Below are 17,655 nucleotides of genomic sequence, written 5' to 3'. Positions count from 1 at the left end.
AGGGTAGGATTATTCAATTTAAAGTGACTTTTCTTGATAATCATTGACTGTCCGCCAAGTATTAGAATATGTATCAGTAGAAACAAAGACATAATTATTGTCCTATATTACACATTTTTAATCTTTTCATTAATGACAACTGCTTGAAATCACACATAAAAAAAAAAAAGTCATTGAGAAAAGAACCCAATAAACAGAAGATTCAAATGAGATTAGTCAAAATTCAAACCATTTTTACTCAAAAAACTAAGACACCTAGAAAAGATGTCCATTCCTTTTGTGATGAAACAATATGTAATTTAAATAAGATTTTATACTTCTTTCTGTATAAATTAGAGTGGTCTTAAGAAAAACACTTCATATTCTATTTTTTTTTACTACCTCAATCCCAGTTCTTAAGAAATTAAATTTTATATTTAAATTTGGATTTAAATGTGTTCTTCCTGAAATATTTCATAAAACTCTTAATGTGCACTTATTCCTAAATGTACTATAATTTATCCTATTTTTCAAACTCTAGTAATAGAAAAAAAAACAATATTTTACCTTTTGGGGGCACTGGGATTGCTTTTTCCACCTTGTGAGTATAATAAGCAGACAAATGTAAATGCCTTGAACCAAGTTACAGGCCAGGCATACTGTAGCTTAAACTGCACCGTATTTGAATTCTGACTCTAAACATGATAGGAAAGGTCAAGAGAGAAGTCCTGAACTGAAGTAGTTACGCCAAACAATCTTTTAGAACATTAAGGAGGCCACATCAGCAGCATCACAATGAGCGGTGTTTTGAGCCAATTGCTGTTCATGTGATGACAAAGCCCTAATGGTCCTAGGCTGAGAGGCACTCATAATGCACGCTCAAGTGAACTCTGCACAGGGCATAAGGAAATACCCCTTTGGAGGCTCATTTGTAAATGAAATGTGTAAAAGGATGGTGCTAAGACCAGTGCAGACTCTTCATGCCTTCATGTCTATCCACTGGTGATGGTTAGGTAAATTAGTGTAACTTCTGAAGAGCACAGCTGGACAATAAGTTGAACAAGGCTACAATGTAAACAACCTTTAAAACAATAGATAAATCCCCCTCTAGGAAATGTACTACACAGTGGAAAGACCTCAGGTTGCCCAACTATAGGAGAGTAGTTCAATAGTATATCCATATAGTGGCTACTGTTCTGCTACCCAAAATCATATTATTAAAGGATATTTAGTCACATGGAAAAATACTCATGTGAAGTAAAAAAAAGTTAAGAGGTTTTTATAAACACACACCCAAAGATGAAAGGAAAATACAAAACATGTATGCATTTTGGTGGCTCTCATTGGATGGTGAAATGATGGGTAGTTGTACATTGCTTTATACTTTAGAATATTTTCTAGATTTCCACACTTGTCATGTATTTTGGCAATACATGTTTTTAATAAAAATAATAAATAATAAAATTATTATTATAAATTATAAAAATTATAAATAATAATAATAAGAAGAAGAATAAATGTTTTTAATAAAAACATACATAAATATTACCTCTATACCATTGTTTATTGCAACTGGAGGTGAAGATCAAATGATTTTCCGTTTGAAACCACCAAATACTGCCACAACTTGTCAACACCCTGTGCTGGGAAAATACGTAAACTTTCTTAATTAAGCCAGTAGATTTTCAGGACTCACTGCAGATTAAAGAAGCTGAAGAGAGATTACGAGATTTGAAGTTGGAAAGGGAGAACCTGGAGATGTTTTAAATATAAATATAAATTAATTCACTTCCTAAGAGATCAATAAGACTTGTATAATGATTTACACTCAGTCATTTCGGTATCTCATTTTACTTTCTTGCTTTGTTTTCCCTTATTAAATTAACTATGTTATTTACAGTGTTTTGACAAAATGCTTAGTCTCTCAAAGTCCATATGCATCTTTGAAGAGATATTTTTGTGTTTTGTTTTGTTTGTTTGGTTGGTTGGTTGGCTGTGCCTCGGGGTTTGTAGCATCTTAATTCCTGGACCAGGAATTGAACCCAGGGACACCACATTGAAAGCCATGAGTTCTAAACACCGGATTGGCAGGGAATTCCCATTTTTTGTTTTTGCTTTTTAATTTCAAAATATAAAGATGATACAGAATGAAATAGTTTCCAATGGGATGTTTTTTACTATCTAAGAGTCTTATTTTCTTTACTGGCAAGTTATTCAAAAGTAATTCCCAAACATGCTTTCTGGGAACTAAAAATTAAAGTCACAGGGAGCCTGGTGGTGGTCTCAGAACTTGATATTTTAAACATTTCCTATGAATAATTCAATAGAGACCTGCTTTTAGAGTTAAGGGCCTACCACCCCCTGCTCCATCCTGCCATCATGACCTAGACTCATAAGTAAAACACACACACAATCCTATTCTAAATCATCCAGCATATCATAGGTGCCTGAAAACAGTTACTGAATACCCTTCATGTGCTGAGCACTGTTGTAGGCCTTGGAAATACAAACGTGGGTAAGACACAATCTTAGCATCATCCATAGGTATCCCTAAACATCATAGGTAACCACCACCCCACCCCACCCCCATCGTCCTCAAATATGTTTCATTGCTTCTCTTGCTGAGTAAATTGGAGTCTAAACTCTTCAGTGTGGGACTTTGAAGTAACCCCAGCCGATCTTCCCAGCCTGGAATTTCACTTTGCCTCCTTGCCTCTTCTCCCAGGAAACTTAGGCTCTAACCATAGGGATTCTTTGTCATTTCCCAAATGCCCAACTGTAATGCCTGTCTTTGACCACATGTACCACAAATCACAAGCTCAGCTAAAACCCCACCTCTCATCCAAGGTCACTCCACATGCTCCAGTAAAAACTACCCTCTCCTGGATTTCTTCTCTTTCCCATTAGGTTCGATTCTTGAGTAAAGCACCGCCTACCATCTGACTTGAATCCATCTCTCCTCTCAAGTTGCATGCCCCTATGCACAAGACACAAATGGTCTTGTCTTTTGCCCCATGTGATGTCTCTGAGCACAGAGTTCCACATCAAGGAGACCACCAGTGTTTGGTGAACTCAATTTTATTCTTATAAACATAAAAGGTAAAATCAAAAGTAAAGTGTGGGACTTCCCCGGTGGTCCAGGGGTTAAGAATCCACCTGCCAGTGCAGGGGACATGGGTTTGATCCTTGGTCCAGGAAGATTACATATGCCACTGAGCAACTAGCCCGTGCGTCACAGCTACTGAGCCTGCACACCTAGAGCTTGTGCCCCCCCAACAAGAAAAGTGTGATGGCACCCCACTCCAGTACTCTTGCCTGGAAAATCCCATGGACGGAGGAGCCTGGTAGACTGCAGTCCATGGGGTCGTGAGGAGTCAGACACGACTGTATAACTTTCAAGTAGACAACCTGAGCGACTTCACTTTCTCTTTTCACTTTCACGCATTGGAGAAGGAAATGGCAACCCACTCCAGTGTTCTTGCCTGGAGAATCCCAGGGACAGGGGAGCCTGGTGGGCTGCCATCTCTGGGGTCGCACAGAGTCGGACACGACTGAAGCGACTTAGCAGCAGCAGCAACAAGAGAAGCCATGGCAAAGAGAAGCCGCATACCGCAACTAGAGAGTAACCCCACTTGCCACAGCTAAACAAAGCCTGTGCAAAACAGTGAAGACCCAGTGCAGTCAAAACCAAGCAAATAATCGACAACAGAAAGAATAAAATGTTGACAGAATGCCATCTAAGAATATAGAAGAAATGCATTAGAAAAATCACCATCTTACAACTATCTTAGTTTTAATTGATTCAGGCAAGAATTAAAGGAAGCTAAAATGATTGGGTGAAATTCTTATAAGGAATAGGATATTTTATATAGCCTCAAAGTATCTCCCCACAAATAAAGTATTAATTACAATGGGAAAACTGGCAACTTGACAATGGAAAAGCTTGGCAGACACTACCTTAAGCAGATGATCAAAATTCACATCTTTGTTAATGGGACAAACTGATATTGTGAGGTTTTGTTTCTGTTTTTGTTTTTGATGTGATAAACTGAGAAGGATGCACCATTGTATGACTTTTTTTATTGTACAGAAAAATACATCACCTGAATCTAACCTTGAAGAAAGTCAAACTCAAATTGAGGAACTTTCTACAAACCACTGGCTACACTCTTGAAAAATGTAAATATGATGAAAGAATCACGAAAGACAACAACCCAGCTATTGTTTCTTTATTACAGAATAAATAATCCTAATTTGATCTACATGAGGGGATGGGAGGGAATTGTCACAATAAACCTTATTGGGATAATTGACAAAATTTGAGTATGAACTGGACATAAAACTTTCACACACTTTGAAATTCTACTTTTAGGTATTCATTTCTCAGCATCACTTAAATGTTCACAAAGGTAGACTTAGCAGAATGTTTATTGCAGCATTGTTTGTAATAAACATTATTAGGGTATGTTTGAGTATGGATGAACTTGATAGTGTAACTGTGGTTATGTAATGGAATGTCCTTTGTTTTTAGAATAGACTAAGTAATATCCTAAATACTAGTATATATGGATAAAGGGACATGATGTTTGCAACTAACGGTTGAATTGTGTGTGCTCAGTCGCTCAGTCATGTCCAACTCTTTGAGAACCCATGGACTATAGCCCTTCTGGCTCCTCTGTCTGGGGAATTTTCCAGGCAAGAATACTGGAGCAGGTAGGCATTCCCTTCTCCAGGGGATCTTTCCAACCCAGGGATTGAACCTGTGTCTCTTACATCTCCTGTATTGGCAGGTGGACTCTTTACCACTGGGCCACCTGAGAAGCCTCAAATTTCATGTTCCATTCATCTTTGTTTCTTCAGCTCCAAGTTGAGTATTATATGAAAATGCGTGTCTGAATGAAGAACACACACACACACATACACACACACAAAATGCAAGGTCCTCCAGAGCTTTGAACTAAAATTTTGAACTTAAATTTTATATTTTAGTATAAAATGATGTGACACTGGGGATTTGCTTCAAAGTAACTCAGAGAAGATAAACATTGTACGAAAGTATGAATGCAAAAGATTGGCAGTGAATTAATAATGGTTGAAGCTGAGTGATAAGTACATAAGGGGTTCATTCTCACTAATTTTGTATCCTTTGGAAATGTTCTATGATATAAAAAAAATTCTTTTAAGAAAATACGGTAGAACCAGTAGTAATAAGAAGCACAATTTGACCAATCAATGAACTAGATTTTATTGTTGTGTAGTATAGACTGGGTATTTTAATGTAGTATAGATTTGGTTTTTGAATTTAACTTTAAAAAACAAATAAATCCAAAAAACTTCTATAAAGTCATGATCTCTCTTTAGTGTCTGAGAAGACAGGTCTCAGTTTGTGTGAAATAAGGCCTGTCCTAGGAAATAAGTTAGACTTTTAGATGCATTTTTCAATTTGAAAAATGCTAGATTATTTTTTGTATCAGCAGAGAATTTTGAGAAAATCAGGTCCTTAACCATGTTCTCAATTTATTGTTGAGATTTAGAACCTCAAACACTATAAGCAGGTGTGACCTCATGATAAATGGAACAAAAGACAAATTACACAAAAATGATGATTGAAGAAATGCACAGGGAAATTGCCCATAGTGTACATGTTGGGGAGAAGGGGTAGAGTAAACATTTTTCTATAAAATAGAATTGTTGAAACAACCAACAAATATTTATTAAATTCCCACTATGTGTTAGACACTGTGAGTTATTGCAAAAGCAAGGGACTGTCAGTTGGGTAGCTTCCCATCTCATTGAGGTTACGATATATGTGTACATGAAATAACAAAATAACTTTACCTGTGCCAGTGAAGAGGGAACAAGGAAGAGATAGACATTGCTGTGGACTTTGATTCTTGATTGACCCTCAGGAAAAGACAAGTTCCTGCAAAACAGCAGATAGTAGGAGAGAGGAGGAAATTTCAGTTAAGAACAGACATAGCATTTAGGATAAAACACAAACTAGGCAAATTGCTGAGAATAGTTAGCCCATGAATTCATCAAAGCCAATTTCTATATGATATATAAATAATTTACATAATAAAGTCCAGGAGGAAGTCTAACCTAATGGAGAGTCTTGTGTATCAATGGGACCACAGAGGTAAAAGACAAATGACCCCTCTACCTCAGCCCCCTGTGCTAAGTGACTATCTGGGAGAAAACAGTTGCAAAGAGGATTTATATTCACAATCATAAAAGAGATCTTTAAAAAAAAACAAAACTATAAGACAGAGAGAACTCAGGGCAAATTAGGCAACAGTGGTAAACAGGCAATTGACAAAAGACATACAAGAGGCCAATAAATGTGTGAAAAGTTTCTCAACCCCACCACTCTCAGGGAAATGCAAATCAGACAGCAATGGGAAAACCATCTTTACTCAACTAATGTACAAAAATGACAGTCAGAGAAGGGAAACTGGAAGGCTCATAATGTTAGCAAAAATACAACTTTGAATTGACTTGGTAAAAAGTCTACCTATACAGGGCACTCTAGAGCATTTATCAAAAGATAAAATTCTCACACAGGTTGAAATTCTACTTTTAGAAATTCATTCCTCAAAATCCCTTATGTGTGCACAAAAGTAGACAGATGTACCAGAATGTATTGCAGTATTGATTGTAATAATGAAAAATTGGCAATCACCTAGCTATCCAACAATAATTAATTTATGGTCAAGTAAATTTATTGAGAAGGCATCCCAGGTAGCTCAGTGGTAAAGAATCTACCTGCCAAGCAGGAGACATGGGTTCAATCCTTGGGTCAGAAAGATCCCCTGGAGAAGGAAATGGCAACCCATTCCAATATTCTTACCTAGGAAATCCCATGGACAGAGAGGCCTAGCAGCCTACAGTCCAATGGGTTGCAAAGAATCTTAGGGACTAAACAACAGCAACAAATGATTGAGTAAATTCTACTTTATCTACATACTATCCAGAAATTTCGACATGAAATGACCCTAAAGGCATGATAAATGAAAAAAAAAGTCACTGGTTAATACATATTTCATCATACCATTTATGTAATTAATTTATATGAAATATACATTGCCTATGACAGGACAGAGTGACTAACACTTTCACACTTTAAAATCGCTAACACATGATAATTAACAGTTTATCTCTGGAGAGAGAAGAGAGATTGGGGGTTGTGGATGGTAGGCAGGAAGGGAGATTGCTACCTAAGTCCCAGGAATAATTAAGCATTGACAGTTCCATGCAAAACATAGTTTATTTCCATAAATGCCTATTACTAGAGAGATGAGCTGGGATTCATAGAATGTATTGATCTGAAAAGAAACAAAACATTCATTTCTCCTAATAGAACCCTCTCAATTTTAGAAACCCATTAATCAACAAACATTTACAGAGGGCCTACTATGGAAATGACCTGCACTAAAGAGCACTAGTGATTCAAAAGGACCAAAAATGTTATTAAAGGTTAAGCACCAAATATCTTGAAAACCTAAAAGATTAAGCATTATCTGTGCCAGATAGTCAAGGAAGGCTTCCTGGAAGAAGAGATCTCTGAGAAGAGCATCAAAGAATTTGAACTCAGTTTTTTGACTCAAGTCCAGTAATCTCTACTCCACGACCTTCAGACATCTATGATAGGAAAGTAAGAGGTAAAGATAATCTCATATTTCTGGAGAGAAGTCATTTCTAGAAAGAGAGGCCTTGTGTCTATCCATTGAAATATATATATATGAAACTTGCGGGACTTCCCTTCTGGTTCGATGGTTAAAATGTCGCCTTTCAACACAGGAGGTGTAGGTTCAGTCCTTGGTCATGGAGTCAAAGATCCCACATTTCACCTGGCCAGAAAACTGAAATGTAAAACAGAAGCAATATAATAATAATAATAATAAAGAATTTAAAATGACTGAGTTTAGTTTCTCAAGATACTGCCTGTGTACTGCCAGGTAGAATGCCATTGGTGTTCGCTCTTGAAAGCAGTCAGCAGAGTCATCAGTAGAATGCTTGCTAGAGTCTTTTGCTAAGTCAATGTAGGGAATCTGATCCTTTTAATTTTCCTGCCCAGTTATTTTAGGCTGATTATATGCCTGGAAAATTTCTATCCTATCCCTCTCATTACAGATATTTGATTATGTATAATCACTTATTTTCCGGTAAAGCATTCTACTTTACACTTTTCCTTATTTATTTGATGACTTGGCTAAATGTGCTTAATTGTATACCTCTAGTAATATGTCATCACTGGAGTTATATAGTGTTAATTTTTTAAGGAATTTATGAAAAATAAGATGGAAATAATAAACGCTGGTGCCACCTCAACCCTGAGACATTCGACATGCAAACATACTGGCCTTCCTGATATGTGGCAGAACTCGTGGGGTATGACTATGGGACCGTAAGCCAAAGTTCAGTATGTTTAAGAAGACAAGGCACTTCTCAAGAGTTCTTTTTATTTTGCAAAGATACAGCCATAATACTTTTTTTTTTTTTTTTTTATGACAGCTTGGTAAATCTCTTAAAGAAAAGGGAGAGGTTTATGACAGAAATGGCGATAAAGCTTTAACTACATGTGTGTGGTTAACTCTGTTTCAGCCATTCAAGTTAACTTCTACCTATATTTATGGGCTTGATTGCATAATATATGAAGCTTGCAGGAAGTGCCCGGAAGATAAGGTTACATAGACAAGTTATTTAAGTTTGAAAGTAAACCACAGCTCATGCTGGGAAACTAGTTTATAGCCCATTTTGTAACACAAGTGAATACGTCATTCATTTTCTTTTCATTTTTTTCCTTATCTCATAGTTAACATAAGGCGATTAATCATTGTTTGAATGTGCAGCATAGTAAGTTGACAAAAGAAGGCAGTTTTGGGGACTGATTAGCTGAAAAGTCTGTAAATTACATTTAAAAAGCGCTGATAAACATTCGATGATATTCAAACCACCTTGAGCAAATGGATGATTTGCACATATCATGATGTCCCTTTAGACAATGGTTTCCTTCACGAGCTTCGTTCAGTAATGAGGCTCATTTCTGCCGACAAATATTACTTGATCAATAGACCTTGCATTTGCCACAAGCAATGACCTTTCATAGTTAATGTATAACTGATTATTGTTCTTCCTCTGTTGTAGCCTACATTTTACAGTAGAGAAATAAACTATGGACACTGTAAAACACTAAACATGTCCAACGCTGTAGTATAACTTCAGAGTATTGTTGGCACTGTATAAGGGTTATGACCCATTTGTACTGTGTCCACCTGCCATTTCAGTTCTTACTGGAGGGAAAAAAGCCAAAATCCAAACCAAAAGCTCTCAAACGGTGACAACAATGGTTTTGAATGGTGATGCATGTAGAAGAGAAACTACTCCATTCTCCTGAATGGAAATTACCCTAAAATCTTTGTTGTGGAAAATGAAAACCAGTGACATGTTCCTCTTGTAATGCAGAATTGCCTGTCACCTAATTTCCCCATGGGAGAGGCAGTTCATTTTCATGTAAATAACTCATCCATTTAATAATTTGCTTCTCCCCAGGACTGACAACGGTCATCTTCCTATTTCTATTGTCAAGAACAATCTAAAGGAGCTCCGTTGTTTTCCCTGGGATAATTTGGACAGATTTAAACAATTTAAAAATAAAAAAAGGTATTCCCATATCTGAGGATTCTGTCTTTGAAATTAATGGAAGCAAAAGTTTGAAACGGCCTGGTATCTGTTTTTTCTTGATCTCGTGGAGGTTTTCAGTGACAAATGAATGGACCAGGGAAGGGAGGATCTTTGTGGGGGATGGGGGCAGTCACACTCTATTGTGCGGAATGGCATCTCTGGAAGAGTTTGGATTAGGCTGTGGAGGGAACAAAGCTAGGTACACTCTCTCCAGCTTCAGGTAAACAAGATTATTGTTCTCCATCCCTGCTGTTTGGAATGAATGCCATGCTGCAAAGCTAATTGCTGCCATAATTAAGAAAAAAAAAAAAACAAACCCACATCCAAAACGACTGGGAATATGTTCACTGTGGTTTAAACCTCAGAGATATTTCCCCTCCAGTACAGGTGTGATGGTCTCTCTTCATAGTTTTTATAATGATAAGTTTGGTAGTATTGTCGGCACAATACTACCAAAAATGCTCTCAGGTTGGAAGGTGGCAATCTGGTGGGTGCTAAGTGTAAATGCTTAATGGTCGTTAGCCTTCTGGCCAGAGGAGAAAATCCCGTTTGGAGATTGAATAGAATGTGAGATAACAGATACAATCGATGGAAAGCTTCCCCATCTTCAAGTGGACCCGCTTGGCTCACAAGCTTTGCCCCACACCACTTCACAAAATATGCAACTTTCAAGCTACCTCCACAAAAGGAGATTTCACCCTGCTGTTGAGACATTCTTCCCCATATCTAACTAAATCACCCAATCTACAGTTTAGCAATCCCATTTCCTCACATCTTCAGCAACATCTAACTTTCTGTATTGACATTTGTGCTCTTACAACAAAAATAACTAAGCTGAATACCACAAAATTACAATAGGAAGGCTTAAAATCTTTTTTTCTTCTTCTTGTCTCCCTACTGTACTCATATCCTCCAACTGAATTGTTTAGTTGATTTCAAATTTTTAAACAAGATTTAGTATTAATCATTGTTTAGGTTGTGGATTCCAGAGTCTTGTTTCCAAGTGTAAAGTCTGGGGAAAACAGACTTCTGAGCTGCCGGCTGGATGAAGGTTAACAGGTTAGCAAGAACAACTCAGTTAAGGTTCTACCTCCTTCTGCGCTTTGTGGAAAAACAAGGACGTTTTTAAGATTTCAATCTTATTCTTCAATAAGATAATGCTTTTGACCTATGTGAACGTGAATGAAAATACGAATAATTATAGCTTTCTGATGCTTGGCGTAAAAATAATCTTTCTGCTATAATTAGATTTGAAGGGGAACTAGAAAAGACCTTCAATGAAATGCTGTTGCAAATTCCCTCCACAACTCGGCTTGCCTGTAATTAAGGTGAATTTACAGATCTGATATTCCTTAAAAGAAGCATTAACATTACAAAGACCAATTATTCATGGCCAAACAAAGGAGATTCAGATTCTCTGATCAAAGCAGTAATCTCTTTTACAATTGTTATTTTTGAAGTATCTTCAAACAGAACAAACATACTTTGACTGTGTAAACAGGTATAGCTGTGAGCTAATTTGCTGTTTTCAGGATCCCTTTTTCCCACAGGGCTCAGACTTAGCGAGGTCTCCTGTTTCCATCCCCAACCTCGACTGGCTGATACTGATGGAGGAAGACCTGTTCAAAAGGGAAAAAAATTCCAAGTATGACTTTTACTATTTAAATAGTTGTAATGTAAAGTTCATCATCCATTTTTAATATAACCTTGTCCATTTTCCAAAGTTGCTTGTTTTTGGAAATGTCAACGAGCTTTTTAAATGATCAAAGGCAGAAAAACAAAGACACGAAGCAAGCGAAAGAGCACTGAATTGGATTTGATATAAATATGAATCTGAGTTTCGATTTGGACCTTCTCTTGCTGTCAGACCTGAGCAAATTTCCTAGAAACCCTAGACCTTTTTCTGCAAATGTAAAATCAGGATAACAGCTGGGAATTCCCTGGCAGTCTAGTGGTTAGGACTTGGCACTTGCACTGTGGTGGCTTAGGTTCAATCCCTGGTTGGGGAACTAAGATCTTGCAAGCCAAGTGAGCACAGCCCAAATATATATATATATATATATATATATATATATATATATATATATATAAATTGCTCAGTCATGTCCAACTCTTTGTTACCCCATCCATAGACTGTAGCCCACCAGGCTCCTCTGCCCATGGAATTCTCCAGGCAAGAATACGAGTGAGTAGCCATTCCTTTCTCCAGGGGATCTTCTCAATCTAGGGATTGAACCCAGGTTTCCTGCATTGCAGGTAGATTCAATACCATCTGAGCCACCAGGGAAGCCCATGTATATATATAAAATAACAGCACCATCTCTGAACCAGAAGGTTGGTGAAGACCAAGTTCAACCTTAGGACAAGAGGGCGCATTGGCCAAGTAAGAGATATGTTCATATAAATAAAAATATGTTTTTAAACCTCATTGTATCTCTGGAGAAACATCCTTGGAGTCCCAAGGAGTGAAAAAGAAAAGAAATACTACGTTAACACCTATAACAGCTTCTGTCAAATGTGTTTCAAGAAACTAGCCCTGTGCTTTATGAACATTAAATGGGTTTCTTTTCTAAAGGGCTCCTCAGAAGCCTTTGGATCTCAAAGAGAATATCGTTAGTATGAAACTTATGTCCAACATTTGACAGTGACAGAACTGCATTAGCCTGAGGCTACTGGATTGCTCCTTTGAAAACTCTTTGAGAATTGCTGTTTTCTGATACATTACTGATTTGGTTGGGCAGGGAACATATAGATGCTCAAGTAAATCTAATTTTTGGTCTATACCATTTCATACAAATGAACAATTAATACCAGCAGAATGTCCTAACATGATTTACAGCATAAAGAGTTTGCAAAAATGTGCCACTTACTTTTATTTTTTTGAGTCAATATATCTAACAGCTCCCTCACTTCCAACTTCAGTGTTAGATAAGTTTTAACATTTCTCCAACTCTCAGCATTCTTATCTGTGAAACAAGAGAGGGTATTTCCTGGGTAAGTTGTGGCCAAAGTAAAAAAACATAATTAGTGTAGTGAGTTTAATAAATGGTGGATTTAATTTTCTCATTCATTCAGAAATGTCTAGGTCAAAAGAGTGACCTTTCTTAGGTCACAGAGCAACCCAGGGAACATTGTTAGAAAGGAACCAGAATTTTGGAAACCAGCATTATTTGAATTCACCCCTACCAAAACTCTGGAAGAGGTTATTAAAGAAAAGATTCGTAAGAAGTAAAGGAATAATCACTAAGACCAATATTATTCCAATACAAACAATTTCGGCTAAACTAAGACAAATATTTTCCCCCAGTGGTGCAATTAGATTTGTAGCCAGAGGGGATGCCATAGGCATGGAAAAAAATCTTAAATTGTTCTTGTGGATAAGATATTTATAGGTGAATCAGCCTACCATTTAGTAAGATTTATTTATAGATAAACTGTTCCCAGAAAGTGATTGATTTCAACATAGAAGAAAATGTTTACCATTTATCACTGGGGTCTCGAATAACAGTTTTATCAATGCTCTGGAGGAGGACATGAGAGCCATACAAGATTGGGGGAAAAACACTATTACGTTGGATGGCAAAATCAGGAATCTTAAGTCTTCCAATAAGCCAGAAGGATAAGTGGAAATTAAAAAGATGATACTTAATAGAGAAATATAGACTTATGTTCTGAAACACTTGGGACTAAATTCCACCTCTCTCACTTATAAAAGTCTTGTGACTTAACTGCTCAGAATCTGTTTCCTCATCTCAAAAGTGCACATAATAACTACCGCATGGAACTGGGAGAAGTACATAATATAAAAGGCCATCCAAAGAGATGTTCTATGCAGATCCTGTCAAGTACTGTTGCTGGTACTAGTTGTAGTAATGATAGAAATAGCAAAAGAAATTATGCAGAAAAAGCTTTAGGGGTTTTAACTGACTATAGATTCAATATTAATAGTCTGATGACACTGACAGTTATTTTGGTGAGCTGTAAGTGGTTCAAGAATTGCCTTTTTAGAGACATATGGGGAAACTAGAATGCATTTATGTAAGGGTAGCAAAATGGGCGGAGAGTTGAGAAACCAAATTACATGAAAAGCAAATGGCCTTTGTGACATGCATTGGGTAAATTCTTTTAAAAAACAACAAAACAAAACTACTTTATTGAGGTATGATTAACATACAAAAAGCTGTGTTTATGTAATGTATACAGCTTGATAAGTTTGGAGGGTAAATTCCTTTTAAACCTATCACTTCCTTGAAGCCTCTCTATAACTCATTAGGTAGGTGTAATTATTCCAGTTTTAAGGATGAGGAACTAAAAGAGGATAAGTGATCACATATCTAATGAGAGGTGATGAAATATGGAACTAGAATAGGGATATAGAAAATGGATTGCTTCTATTCATTGTTGCTCCGTGAGCCAATTAATGTGGATAAATGGGGTCAAAAGAATATTTAATTGATGGACAGTCAACAAAATTACTGACATGTACACTTCAAAAATGTCCATGTCCTAAAAGATAAAGAAAGATTCAGGAACTATTCTAGATTAGAGAAGATTTAAGAGATACAGCAACTGAATGCAATGAATGCTTGGAGATTTTCCTTGGCATAAAAGGCACTCTTAGGACAATTGGTGAAATCTGAATAAGGTCTTTAGATTAGATAACAGTACTGTATCAATGTTAATTTTCTGATTTTGATCATTGTCCTCTGCTTATGTAAAAGAATGTCCTTGTTCTTAAGAAATGCTCACTGAAACATTTGGCAGTAAAGGGAAATCATATCTTCAAAGTACTCTCTTAAGATCCAGAACAGCAACTAAAAAATCGAGAGCCTAGAGAAAAGGACAAAGCAAACGTGATAAAATGTTAACATTTGAATAATTTGGGTAAAGGATCAAATTGTTTGCAATATTCTTGCAACTTCTCTGTAAGCCCGTAATTATGTCCAAATAAAAAGTTTCAAAGAACTAAAAAATATGTAGGGCATTGGAAAAAATTCAAATCCAAGAGGAAATATTCTGTAGAGAATTGGTAACATAGGACTGAAAGTAGAAGAGTCCAAAAAAAAAAAAAAGAAAGGAGTCCAGGGATTATAAGGGGTGCACAGGAAGATTTGAAAGTCTCGTGTAAGAACAGATGAGAGTGGCCAATTCCTTCCTTTCACTCACTCAGAAGACATTTTTCATCATTTAGGACTTAAAAACAAATACAGTTGTATTAACTATTAGAGCTACTGACACCTTTATTTCCAAAGTGATGAAAAAAATAAATGTTCAAATAGATTAGTCTTCACTCTTTTAAGAGGAACAAGTTCTGTGTGTTTGGACACCAGAAAGGTATCTCAGGGAAAGGGTAAAAGAGACCTTTTATATGTATTTAAGATGAGTATACAAACCTCATTAAAAAAAAAAAGTCTTTATTGTGTGGAGATGAGGAATTCAATAAATAACATCTTTCTTGCTAGGCAGGGTCTAGATTAAGAAGGCAAAAGCAGTGGATAGAGATTATAAATGGCAACCCACTCCAGTATTCTTGCTGGGAAAATCCCATGGACAGAGGAGCCTGTTGAGGCCAAAGCCCATGGGGTCACAAAGAGTTGGGCACAACTGAGCACTGCACTGCATTTTAATAAATGTTATACTGGAGGACACAGTTGAATGTGAAGGCCAAAGGGGCCTTAATCTTCCCTCCTCCACCCCCGCTGTGCCTTAGACATAATCGCTTAGTCACAAGGTGATGATTGTGACTTAGAACAAAAGGCAGGTGACTGTCCCCAGGACAGAAAAGATGGTTCCTCCATAGGAAAAAAGAAAAAGTAGACAAAACCTATACAAACACAGTTCCTTAAACAAAATCTACCAGTCAGATAGTCAAGAGGTGAAGCAAAGAGGCAGGAACGTTTGGGAAAACTCTTCCTCAAGGAAAACGTGGAATACGGGTGGGACGGAGGTGACGGCAGATACATTTATTTCCTGAGCAAAGGAGGGTGGAGGGAAACAAGACAAAAATGGGGCTCGCACCTGAACACTGAGGTTTGACTTTATCCAAGGGGTTAGAGAGAGAAAGATCCTTGGGCAGGACGTAGTGAGAGACACACACTTAGAACTTCAATAACAGGAGTTGTAGCAATGCCTTCAGGGCCAATGGTTTCAATTTGGTGGTTTGGGGAAGAATCTAGATTGTAGGAGGTAAATGAGAGTGAAGGATGCTCTCCTTTTCATTTTTTAACTTTGTCTTTTCCTCAAATGTTAGTATTTGTCTTGCTGCTGCTAAGTCGCTTCAGTCGTGTCCGACTCTGTGCGACCCCATAGACGGCAGCCCACCAGGCTCCCCCGTCCCTGGGATTCTCCAGGCAAGAACACTGGAGTGGGTTGCCATTTCCTTCTGCAATGCATGAAAGTGAAAAGTGAAAGTGAAGTCGCTCAGTCGTGCCCGACTCTTCGCGACCCCATGGACTGCAGCCCACCAGGCTCCTCCGTCCATGGGATTTTCCTTCTCTGAGTATTTGTCTTGGGCCCTCTGCATTTCTCGCTCCTTATTCTTCCTGGATCATCTGCTCGCCCATGGATGGTGAAGAATTCAAGTAGAATGGTATTAACCATGGAAAGGAGAAACATCTCTTCTTTTAAAAAGAGAGGAAAAAAGATCCTAAGATACAGATATGGAAAATGACCTTGTTTTCTGGGTAATGTGGGAGAAAGTGTTATCGAATTAGTTTTATTTTTTCCCTGCTCTACATTGAATGCTTGTTTTCACCCACATTGATTTGTTGAAATGGTTTCCCCGATGTGCTGGTATTTGGAGGTGGGGGGTCCTTGGGAGGTGATTTGGTCATGAGGGTGGAGCTCTCATGAATGGAATTAATGCCTTTATAAAAGAGACCCCTGCTGCTGCTGCTGCTAAGTCGCTTCAGTCGTGTCCGACTATGTGTGACCCCTTAGACGGCAGCCCACCAGGCTCCCTCGTCCCTGGGATTCTCCAGGCAAGAACACTGGAGTGGGTTGCCATTTCCTTCTCCAATGCAGGAAAGTGAAAGGTGAAAGTGAAGTTGCTCAGTCGTGTCCGACTCTTAGCAACCCCATGGACTGCAGCCCACCAGGCTTCTCAGTCCATGGGATTTTCCAGGCAAGACTACTGGAGTGGGGTGCCATTGCCTTCTCCAAAAGAGACCCCAAGAGCTCCCAAATCCCTCCTGCCAGGTGAGGGCACAGCAGTAAGACCCATGAACAGAAAGCAGGTCCTCATCAGACATCAGTCTACTGGTACCTTGATCTAGGACTTCATAGCCTCCAGAATTGAGAAATACATTCCGGGTGTTTATAAACCATTCAGTCTATATTTCGCTCTCTCTGATCTGCTCAGGCACTCAGTAGTGTCTAACTCTTTGTGGCCCCATGGACAGTAGAGCTCACCACGCTCCTCTGTCCATGGAATTTTCCAGGCAAGAATACTGGAGTGGGGTGGCATTTCCTATTAGTAGCCCAAGTGGATGAAGACAATTTCCAGCAAACATTCATTTAAAAAAAATAAGTCAGGAGGCAAGTATCATTTCTTTTTTCCTTCCTTTCTTCCTACTATTCAACAAAATTTTGAAGGGCAATTTTTCTGTGCCAGGCACTGCGCTAGGTGCTGGGGACACAGTAGTGTCAGATAAGATTGTCTGCTTTCTTGGAATATATTCTATTTAGGAGGGACAGGCAATGAACAAACAAGAAAATAAGAATTTCAGATATTACACTAAAGAAAATAAAGCAAATGGAAAGCAGAATGAAAGGTGTGTGGTGGGGTTTTATGTGTGAGACAGAGCTAAGCCCTAAACCTCAAAATAGGAATTTAAGGAATTATGTATCTATATATTGAGTAAGTTGTAAAATCCAAGTATTTAAAAAATCAAAACTATGAAGCCAAAGAAAACCATATCAATATCTGTATAAATCTGCCAAAATCACATACTCCTGATTCTAGAAAGCAAAAATAAATAATTATTACTCAAA

General features: G+C 37.7%; 1 long non-coding RNA gene across 1 annotated transcript; it reads right to left on the bottom strand.

Annotated features, from left to right (window-relative positions):
- Positions 1 to 6,874: 6,874 nt before the first annotated feature.
- LOC113902142 lies at positions 6,875 to 12,878 on the bottom strand. Its single transcript, XR_003513679.1, has 3 exons — positions 12,534 to 12,878; positions 11,148 to 11,282; positions 6,875 to 7,841 (listed from the first exon to the last, which is right to left on the bottom strand). It is a non-coding gene; the product is annotated as an uncharacterized LOC113902142 (long non-coding RNA).
- Between the last annotated feature and the right edge of the window lie 4,777 nt (positions 12,879 to 17,655).

Source organism: Bos indicus x Bos taurus, chromosome 12, assembly GCF_003369695.1.
Source record: "Bos indicus x Bos taurus breed Angus x Brahman F1 hybrid chromosome 12, Bos_hybrid_MaternalHap_v2.0, whole genome shotgun sequence".
Classification (NCBI taxonomy): Eukaryota; Metazoa; Chordata; class Mammalia; order Artiodactyla; family Bovidae; genus Bos; species Bos indicus x Bos taurus.
The sequence above is the reverse complement of the archived record's forward strand: the minus strand, read 5'-3'. Positions and strand labels throughout refer to the sequence as shown.